The following is a 10697-nucleotide window of genomic DNA, read 5'->3' as shown; positions in this document are numbered from 1 at the left end:
AGTTGGTAGGATTAGTAGAAACTAGAAGAGAAGCATCTCTCAAGAATCAGAGGTTGCAATTACAAGTTAAGACATTAGATGACAAAAGGACTGTAAGCAAAAAGTTTGAAAATGGAGATTTAGTCCTCATGTGGAATGTGAAAATTGAAGATAAAGGAAAACATGGGAAATTTGATCCTATATGGTTAGGTCCCTATTTGATTGAAAGCACATGGGGAGGACACTCATATATTCTTAAGGATTTGTCAGACAACATTCTGGAACTACTAGTTCATTGACAGTTCTTGAAAAGGTATTTCTACTAAAATATTTTTTTTCCATGAATAATAGTTTAGGGTTTTTGTGTACATTTTTGTAAATGCTTTGGTCTGTGTATAGGTTCCTATATATTTTTGTTTTTCCTTGTGGTTGTTGCTCTCTTAGAGTTGTTAGTTTTAAGTTTTTTTGCTTTCTAGTATACTTCTCCCAAAAATTCTAAGCCCTCATTTGAATCCAAAGAATTCAGTGTCCCCAGATAGAGCCACTGTTGGCTTGGTTTTTTACCATTCCTATTGTGTGCATTTAGTAGTAAAAATCCTAAGTATATGCCTTGAAAATTTTGAAATTAGGTCAACCCCTGGGTAAAGTTTATAAAAAGAAACCCTAGTGCCTTATCTTGTTTTACTCTAGTTTTTTAAAATACTTTTGGAAAGTGCTATTTTAAAATTTTTAGGTGGGACACATTTACTCTAAGGTTGGGCTTATGCAAGGATGATTTCATTAAAATTTGATAAATATTTATTAACCTTTCTTTTTTCATAGTTTTCTCGAGATATTTTATTAAAAAATATCATTTGCAATACCTTTTGGTCCAGCCATTGATCTCTCATAGATCAACGGATGGTGCAACCCCACAATGATGAAATGCAAGGTCTTTAAACAAAGTAGGCATGTGCCTTAATGACATTTATCCCTCACTCACATTAAAATTTTAGGCTGCCGCAAATTTTGAGGCACCATTGATCTTGTCTTAATCAATAGATTGTGCTTGCCCACATTAAGAAAATATAAGAATCTTAAGCAATACAAGCATGTACCATTGTGACACATGGCATCATAGGCCCACCTTTTTAGAAGGTGACAGTGATATGTCTTTCATGGCAGTTGTCAGGTGAATTGGACTAAAAAGAAGTATCTCATTGGTCATTTCAGCTAACTCGATATTATAAACATGCATGATTTCATGATCGTTGATCTATATAAGATCCATGGTCAATGCTTAATCACTTTATGAAGTTGCTCAATTTTTAAATAATTTGGAAAAGTGCTATGATGACACATAGCAAGGTGGGACCATGCATGAAAGGTACATGCTATGTTGTGTCAGGCTATGAGGAAAATGCTAATGTGTAATGCTAGTTGGGCTAGTAAAAGGTTTTGTTGGTCAAAAAGGGTGGAAGCTTTATCAACTATAGATCTTTCAAAGATGAGTGGTTAGCACATGCCCTCATTACGAAACTACTCAAGAGATAAGAAATGCGAGCCTGCACCTTTGCGCCACATGGCCAAGTGGGACGAAGTTCTGGGGAGATTGCTGAGTAATGCCATGTTGTAAGTCTATAAAGATTCAAGTGCATTCATTGGTTGAATATGACACATGTGCCTAGCTGGAAGTGATGATATCATGGGCACAAAAACTCTAATAATAAATATGGCAGTCATATTTTGTAGAGCACGAAGGTTAAAAGACATTATTCTATTGGTCAAATTGGGTGATGGAACCATAAAAGACAAAGATTTTGATCCATCGTTGATCTTGGTTTGATCAATGAAGGGCACTTTCCCACATTAAGAACTTACAAGAAATTTAAACAATGCGGGTAAGCACCATGCAAACATGTGGCTGTGTTTTTAAAGTCATAAAGCTTGTTTCTTTTCTGAATTAAAGCCATCTGATCTAATGAAATTGATGGATAAGAGTCAAATTTGATTGCAACTTGAGAATAGTGGCTACTAGAAGTTAATATGGTTTAGAATTCATTCGTGTGATTTCCATACCCGGATATAATTCATGATCTCACCATTATTGAACCACAAAATTACAAATGGTTATCAGAGCACATAGAACTTTTGGAGCTAGGGCATAGAATTTTGCAGAGAAATTTAGTCAAATTACAACAAAGATTCTATAGATAAGAAGCATGATTTCACGGGTAAGTGCTCTATGACTTCTAAATAGTGAGAATTTTGTGTTGTAAAAATTTAAAAATCATAGAAAATGCCTCCACAAAAGGAATTCTCAAGACAAACTAATTATCTTAAGAGGGTTGTGCATGATGATTTCCTTGAACAATTCCCACTATCAATGAATGAAATAACTAAGGGGAGAGAGCTCATCCCAAAGAACCCTAGGGTAGCTATAGTAGAGAATTTTTATGATAGGGCTAACTGGGTAAGAGACACCCAGGTCTCTATGGGAGGATTAGAGTTGTTTAAGAAATGGTTTTTAGAATGAAAACTTGACACCCCTATGAGCAATGTCTAGGAGTTTGACATTGGAAAATTAATAGTCCTTGTTATTTTCTTTGATAGTGATCTACTGACTGATCTGGCTAAGAAGTATGATCCTATTATGGGGTGGGTAAAGAACCATGCTAGATTAAATCTTTTTAAGGTTTACCCTAAATTGATTAGTGAAGTTTTCAATTTAAACCTGCATGAAATCATTGATATGGATGACTTTCAAGCAAGGTATGATGCACATAGGATATACTTAATGATAGGGCCATTGCAAGAGCATGCTGCCAACATTGGGACACTACCTATGATTACTACTAGCATCCCAAAGGCTTTAATGAGAAGACATTTTAATCTTAGGGCTCAAGCATTATGTTTTTCTCTTTGTAAGATTTTTGGGATGGATGAAGCAAAACAAATCCCAAGCTCAATTGTTCTTATCATGGCTCAGATTCTATAATTTGGGATGAGCACTATTCTTGATTTTGCCAATTTCCTTGCATGAGAAATTCACAATGGTTTGGTGGGGATATCCCAAGGGAAAGTAAACAAACCATTTTGTTGGTACTCATTGCTCATTCATGTATATTTTTATAAGGGAGTTACCTACTTCTCTAAGGGTATAGAGTTGGTAGTAACCAAAGATGGAGAGAAGAATCCAGTTCAGCTATAGAGTGTTGAAATGACCTTAGAGGCTAGAGATGCCAATTTTGTGAGGTTTGATAGATATTTTTCATCCAATCTTAGATTGCTCTTGAGATGAGATAGCCCTAGGATTCCATAATCGCTGCTAGAATTGGTTAGACCCAAGGACCATGCAAAAGGGCTTTTGGTTAGTCATAACTAGGGGGATATAATCCCATATAATATTTCAATAGTGATTAGAGTATATGGCTTTTTGGGGAAGCCTCATGTCTTGCCATTCCATGTGCCTCTAAAGATAGGGATAGCAGAGTTGTTATGGCAGATTGGGACCATTGATGAAAGAGACTTGCCCAAGAAAGGTACTTGTTTCCCAGTTGTTACTATAGTATATAATTTTGTTTTTGTAAGAAAGTGATGGAAACACCTCAATTTATTTCTGGATAAGTATAACATGGCAGAGTCCCATGCAAAATTTATTGATCCAAAAGGTTTTTATGATCTTTTAAGAGAAAGGACAAAAGCTGCCCGCATGGTACAATAGGTATATTTTCCTGAAGACATTATTAGAAACATTTTCTCTTTACAAGAACAAGAATTAAGGAAATAAAAATGGATAGTGTTTAGTAAAAATTTGGAATTCATCAATTCTTTTGACTCTTCCTATGATCCCTTGAAAGATAAAAAATATTGGGGAGCCAAAATGCAGGTCTTGATGAATAATTTTTCTATAATCATGCAAATAATGAATGAGAAAAAAGCTACATATGTTAAAACCTTTCTAAATAGGGATACAGAAGTACATAGAAGAATAAATAGTAGAAACATAGTAGCTCTAGGTCAATATACTTTGAAAAAAATGGCAAGATATGTGATGGTACAACATGTACAACAAGCTCCTCCTAAGGAAAGACCAAGGCCAGATAGCCCATCTGCAGCTAGTACCCCAAAGAGATAGAAGTTGGAGCAAGGATCTTCCTCCCATGTAGAACAATACTCCCCAAGACAAACCCCTATTCAAATAGATGATGAAACATCTTTAAGGGAGTAGCTAAGACAGATTGGTGAAGAAGGGGATGTTATTGTTACTACCACAGATTTGGAGAGTGGAGTACCTCAAGAACCTCTTGTACCTACCTTGGACCTTACAATTGCATACAATGAAGGTAGGGAGATAGATCCAATTGTTTCTCAAGCTTCTAAAAAATTTATTAATGATGAAAATTTTGTCAAATCTAGAGCTTTTGCACAATTTTTGTGGATATTAAATACAAGAAATTTTTTTAAAACATGTTGAAAAATAAAAGTAGAGCAACTTGATAAACCAAACTCTGTTATCAAGGAGGAGGTAAAATCTAATTTTTTGAGTGATTTTTCCCAATTTACACTTGAGACCAAGAGGCAATTAGTTAAGCAATCAGGGGTCCTCATTTTGCCAAAATGGGATATAACCAATGCAATGATTTTTTATTCAATAAGAAAAGAAAATAATGTACAGTATAAAACTAAGGAAGAAGTATTGCAAGCCCACAAGGGAGTAAAGTTCAGTGATGACCACCAAGTCCTAGTAATTTGGTCAATTGAAAAAATTGACATAGCCAAAACGTAGGAAATCTCCATTGCAAAGCATACTGGTGCACTAACAGTATTCAAGGCTAGTGAGGTTGGCAATAAAAAGATTTTTGGAAGGCTTCAAAGATGATGAAATTTGGCACTATGGTGTCTAGATAGGAAGATGATAGGTTTACACAACTCAATGCTAGATTTGAGGAAGTTTTGAAAGTATATGAGGATAGGGGTAAACAGATACAATCATTGGAAAACCAAGTATCTCAAATGGAGAAGCAACTTGGGAAAAGAAAAGTAGGAGAGTCTAGTAGACCCAAGATTGTATACCCTCCCCCAAGCCACCTATTGAACCCTTTAAGTCAACCCCAATTATTGAGATACCAGACACCCCTAAAAGGCTACAATTCTATACAACATAAGATTTTGAAGAAGAAAAGAATAAATTGTATGCATTGCATGTAGAATTGAATAATCAATATGAAAAGAAAATAAGGTAGGGTATACTGTATTTGATAGATAGAATTGAGTAGCTAGTATTCTTTGATTAATTGGCAAGGACTGCAAAAACAAGAGATTAATTGAAAAGATATGAGTTTAAATTCAAACCTCTTGTATAAAAGTGGACAGAAAGAAATAATGATATCACTGCTATGTGCATATCTATCATCCAATTGCCTTTTCATCAAATAGAGAAGATTTTTTATTTTTTGACTAAATTTGAAGGTTTTGATAAAAAAAATGGGATTCTTTTTAGAAAAGAGTGACAATTTGTTTTTCCAAGTACATAGTTGAAATATTTCATTTATTCCCTAGTGCTCTAAAAACTGTCGATAAAGTAAAGGAAAAAGATGAGTGGAAAAAGGAGTTGGATGAGATTTTTTGTGAAAGGATGAATAATGTCATAAATGAAATGAGGCACTTATTATGGGCTATGACCAATGAGGAGTTGATTAAATTTTAGATATTCTATAGCACCATTAGAAAAGATTTTTTTTATATAGAGGCATTTGGAAATTCTTTGATAATTGTACAAAGAGAGGTCCTAAATTTTGGTTGGCCTGATGATACTGCCTACAATGAATGGAAGGAAAAATTCATGACTATAGAATAGATGGCAGAAGGTAACAGGGTAGAAGATGATGCTGAAGTGACTGTTACCTTTACAGTCGATTGTGAAGACAAACAGAATCCCCACATTAAAGTGAATTTGTAGGTAGCTGATGATGACTCGTCACTTTGAAGCTTGATAGCCACTTACTCTGAGGAATGAGAATGATAGAAGAATCAAATCATGGTGTTTTTATCATTCTAGGAATTATAACAGAAAGGGGCCTACCAAAGGAATGTTTGATGTATAAGTTTCTCTGTTACACACATTTTTGTCTTTTTATGGCAGCTTCTTGTAACTATCTTTTGTTTAGGATAGTTGTTAGTTCTCTATGCCTAAAGCTTGTTGCATCTCGCATTATATAAGTGAGATTGCAGGGCTAGAGAAGGGTCCAATTTCTAGTGCTTTTTAGTTTTACACTTAGGTTGTTTTCGGTTCACTAATTTCAAAAAACTTTATGATGTATCTTCTCTATACATTTTCTAAGAATACATTAATGTGGAATTATCTTTGTGTTCCTTTCTAAGGTCATTCTAAGTTTACTACAATTGTATACAATTTTCAAGGAAAATTAATACAAGTTTTAAGCTGTCCCCATATTAGTTCTTATTGAATTTTGTCTCCTTTGCTATTACCTAGTTATTGTGAGATTGTATGAGCAAAGCTTGTTCAATTGAATGCAATTCATTTAGGTTGTATGTCAATTCATTATTGCTATTAATTCAATGAATTAAATAAAGGCTTTGATGAATCTGATGGGATTGTTATGGTAATAGAAAGGATGTTTTTAAGTATGAATTCCAGTACGAATTGCTAATAATATTTGTTGTAATGCAACAAATTAGATCTAAAAATTTGAGTAGGCTTTGAATCCCAATGGAATAGGCATTGATCAAGTTATTTAGCCACTATTACTAGGAATACTTGTAAATCTTTAGAAGAGTTGTGACCAAATCTGCTATATGGGATGTGGTTTATCCAAAATGTCAAAATCATGCATGTGTGTAAGGATATGAGATGAGAATCAGATTGAAACTAAAATAATTCTCATACAGTAGCATCTAGCCTTGAATCATCACTTGGGTATACCCACCCTAGATTTGCAGAGCCTAAAGAGTAGAAAACCATCCTTGGTTTTATTGAAGTTTGGTCTAAATGGTTTGCACATGTAATTATTAATAGGAACTAGCTAATGCTTAGGTTGTGTGAGTAATATCAATTTGGTATTGAGAATTTTTTTGTTCAATAGTTTTAAAACACCAACATAATGAAGGTTTAGAGCATATTTAATTTGAGATCATCAATCTCCATCTCTCCCTTTTTTGTCCTTTCACCTAGGTGGAATTGAGGTCAAACCTAATAGATTCTCTTTAAATCTCCAATTTTCATGATGTTAAGCTCAAGGTAGGATCTATCTCCCCTAGGTCCTTCCTTTCCATCCACATTTCTTCTTGGAATTACTCTTGGTACCAAAATAGAGTTTCCTTGGAGTCTGGACATGATTTTAGAATTTTGAGACCCTTTTTAGGGTCCCCAATTGTCCCTAGGGTTTTTCCACCTAACAATCATTGAGTGCAATGCACCCTTGATGCTTTAGAGTCACATTGTACCCCTCATGGGTCAATCAAGAGTGAAATGAGCCCCTAATGAGGCCTTATTTTGGTCCTGTGTTTTTGTTGGAAATGATTGAAAAGATCTTTGAATGAAGAATGATGGAATTGGTAAAGAATGCTTTTAATCATTTTTTATCTATTGATGTCAAACTTGCTACTTGTAGGAATGAAAATTGCTTAAGTAATCCAAATACTATCAATTGGTTGATTAGCAAGGAGGTGGTAATCAATAAGATATAACTAGAGTACCTAGAGAAAGGTTGAAGTTATGATGTTGTAATGAAGTATAAGGATTAGGTAAGCCATTGATGAAATAGTGTATTGATGACATACTCTAAGACATAGGGAATGGATACACTAAGACACATCAAAGATGTAAGATTTAACTAAGTCATTTGTAGAACCTGACTAAGTTCATTTGTGAGTGCCGAGCAAGCTAGTTAAAGCTGAGTAAGTTCAACTTTAGTGTGTGCCGAGCAATCCTTCAAGTGCTAAGCATTAGAAAAAGGTAGTGGATGCCAAGAAAATGAAGAATTATTTAGGTACCAAGTGATCCAAAAAATTGTATATGCCGAGTAACAGAGATGTTCATATGCCAAGCTATATAGAATTCAACATGTGCCGAGTAACTCAGGATCCAATAGGAGCTGAGCACTACAAAGTAAATAGAAGCTGTGTGATTCAAGAAAATAGTAGAAGCCAAGCAATATAGGAAAGCTTCAGGTGTTGAGTAAAGCAGAAACTACAAAGGATGCCGAGCAATCGAAAACTAGATAGTGTCAAGCATCAGTAAACCAATGATGCCAAGTTGTGCATTATCTATTAATTCAAAAGATTTTCCAGATTAGTAATGATAAGGTTGTTACATTGAATTTTTTGAATTAGTTGGATGATAAGGATGATGAGTAGATGTCACAGGATTTTATGTAAACCATCCAAACCAATTCAAGACGAATACTGATGGATTTTCTAGAAGAAGTAGTTTGGAGGGAAAACAATTTCGAAAATCAATTCAAATTGATAAGTAGGAAGAATTGAGTGGTAAATGAAGAACATAACTTCTTTATAAGGAGTTACAGGTCAGAGATCAAATGGGAGAGAGTGATTTGGTCATAAGTGTGGTCGTGTGAAGAAGCCAAGAGAAGACTAGTGTGAAGTGTCAAGAAGAGGACACAGTAAGGAGTAAGCACAGAGCATCAAGACTCTGAGTTGATCAAGTGACCATAGAGTACATTGGCATAATGAGTGGAAGAACTCAAGGAGACAGATCTTGAAGGGTGGACAAGCTATCAGCATTGCAAGGAAGAAAAGCAAAGCAAAGAAAAGAACTGGAGAGTGATCTGAAATCTGCAAGGTTAGAGTTGCAATCTTTATCAGGTCAAAACCTTTCTAATACTTTCTTATCATTGTATTATACATTGAAATCCTACATTACTAGGTTAGCTTAACAGCTAGGTGGATAAGCCTCAGGAAAAGGATAGAAGATCCCCAGGAGAAGGATAAGAGATCCTTAGGAGAAGGATAGGAGATCCTTAGAGAGGGATAAAAGATTCTTTTGAGAAGGTGACTATAGACCATGGACTTGGGTGGGCCTAACAACTCTATGTAAATCCTTTAACAGGGTGGCATTCTAAGTTGAATGCTTTTAAGTCCTTAAACAGGGCACACTCCTAACAAGGTGTAAAAATCCTTTAAGAGGGTCACATTTGATAGTGAGTAAAGCCTTTAACAGGGTAGGCCTTTAACAGGGCAAACCATCAGAAGTGGTTGAAATCTATTACGCAGTAACTTTGTGGGTATCATCCCCACCCCAGTTTTACCTTCTTATTCTTGGAGGGTTTCTGGGTCATCAAAATCCTTTGTGTTATGAGGTTATACGTGTTTACTTTTCATGATTGTTTAATGTTTAATTGCATGCATGATAATTTCAATTAAGGATTTAACAAGAAAGTGAAAAGGATAGTACTTCTAATTCACCCCCGTTTTATTAAAAAATTTGTATTAGACATTATTGGACCTTGAATAACTAATTCACCCCACCTCTCAGTTATTCTAAAAAGAATTCTAACAGTTTTGGGATGTTCAAGTGTTAACTTATAAGGCAATTGACCTATGAGAGTTAGTAAATTCATAGCTCTATCTAAACCCTTCTATTTGCTCTATTTTTCATATTCAAGCATCCACAATCATAACAAGAAATTGCATCCACAAGGTCTATCTTTTAGACATTCAATTTTCAAGTCTTCAAGCATTCATTCAAGCATTCCTTTATTAAAGATCAAGGATTCAAGCACTCAAGTAATTGGAGGAGTTTATCTTCTAGAAATCCTTCAATCTATTCAAGATCCTTTGATGCATCTTCTACATTTATTCGTCTTCATATTATTTATCTAAATCTATTGGTGAAGTCAAGTACATTTCATTCGATTCAAGAGATACAACTTTGTAAGGTAATTTTTTACATTTACTTTAGATTCATGCTATTTCAATTATTTCAATTCAAGGTTAATTCCTAAACTAGGGTTTGCTTAAGGAAAACTCCCCATCAATAAAAGAAATCTCATTTTATTGCATGTTACAAATATCAAATTGATAATTACGTTGTAGATCAAAGTACCCTTTTTGAATTTCTTTTAAACTTTGAAATCTAAATCAACATTAAACATAGTGAATCAAGATCACACTGCACCCCTGATGCTCTAGTTTGCCCCTGATAGATTGTCAAAATATTTTTGGGTTTCATCTATTGGATTGTTTCAGGCCCATATTTGAAGATTCCCTCTTATTTCAACAATAAAAATAAGTAAAAAACATATTTCAAATGTGAGTTCATTCTTCCCCTTTTTCATTTTAACATATCTATATATCTTACATCTAGATTACAAACACACATTAAGCATCATTAATGAATTATATATCTTTCCTCTCTTCTCCCTAGGTCTAGTTTTCATTAGTGCTCCTTGTTCACTTGATTAATATTAATCTCTCTACATATAGTCCTCTAGAATTGGGATTGAATGGTTTCTCTTCCTTATTCCCCCCCACCCTTCTATATAACACACTTGCACATGTAAGTTGGTTATGTGGTGAACTTAGGTTTTATATCCTTGATTTACATTTCCCACTACACATTTATGTTAGAAATAGGAAATATTGAGAGGAGGGGGGATGAATTAGTATTCCACAAAAATTTTCCCAATTATGGATATCATTAACAATCTTATAACTTTCATATGAAACTAAAGCAATTAAGATAAACAATAAACACA

Source organism: Cupressus sempervirens, chromosome 4 (genome assembly GCF_028749045.1).
Source record: "Cupressus sempervirens isolate cs-2001-9-10 chromosome 4, ASM2874904v1, whole genome shotgun sequence".
Classification (NCBI taxonomy): domain Eukaryota; kingdom Viridiplantae; phylum Streptophyta; class Pinopsida; order Cupressales; family Cupressaceae; genus Cupressus; species Cupressus sempervirens.
This window is presented reverse-complemented; position numbering follows the sequence as displayed.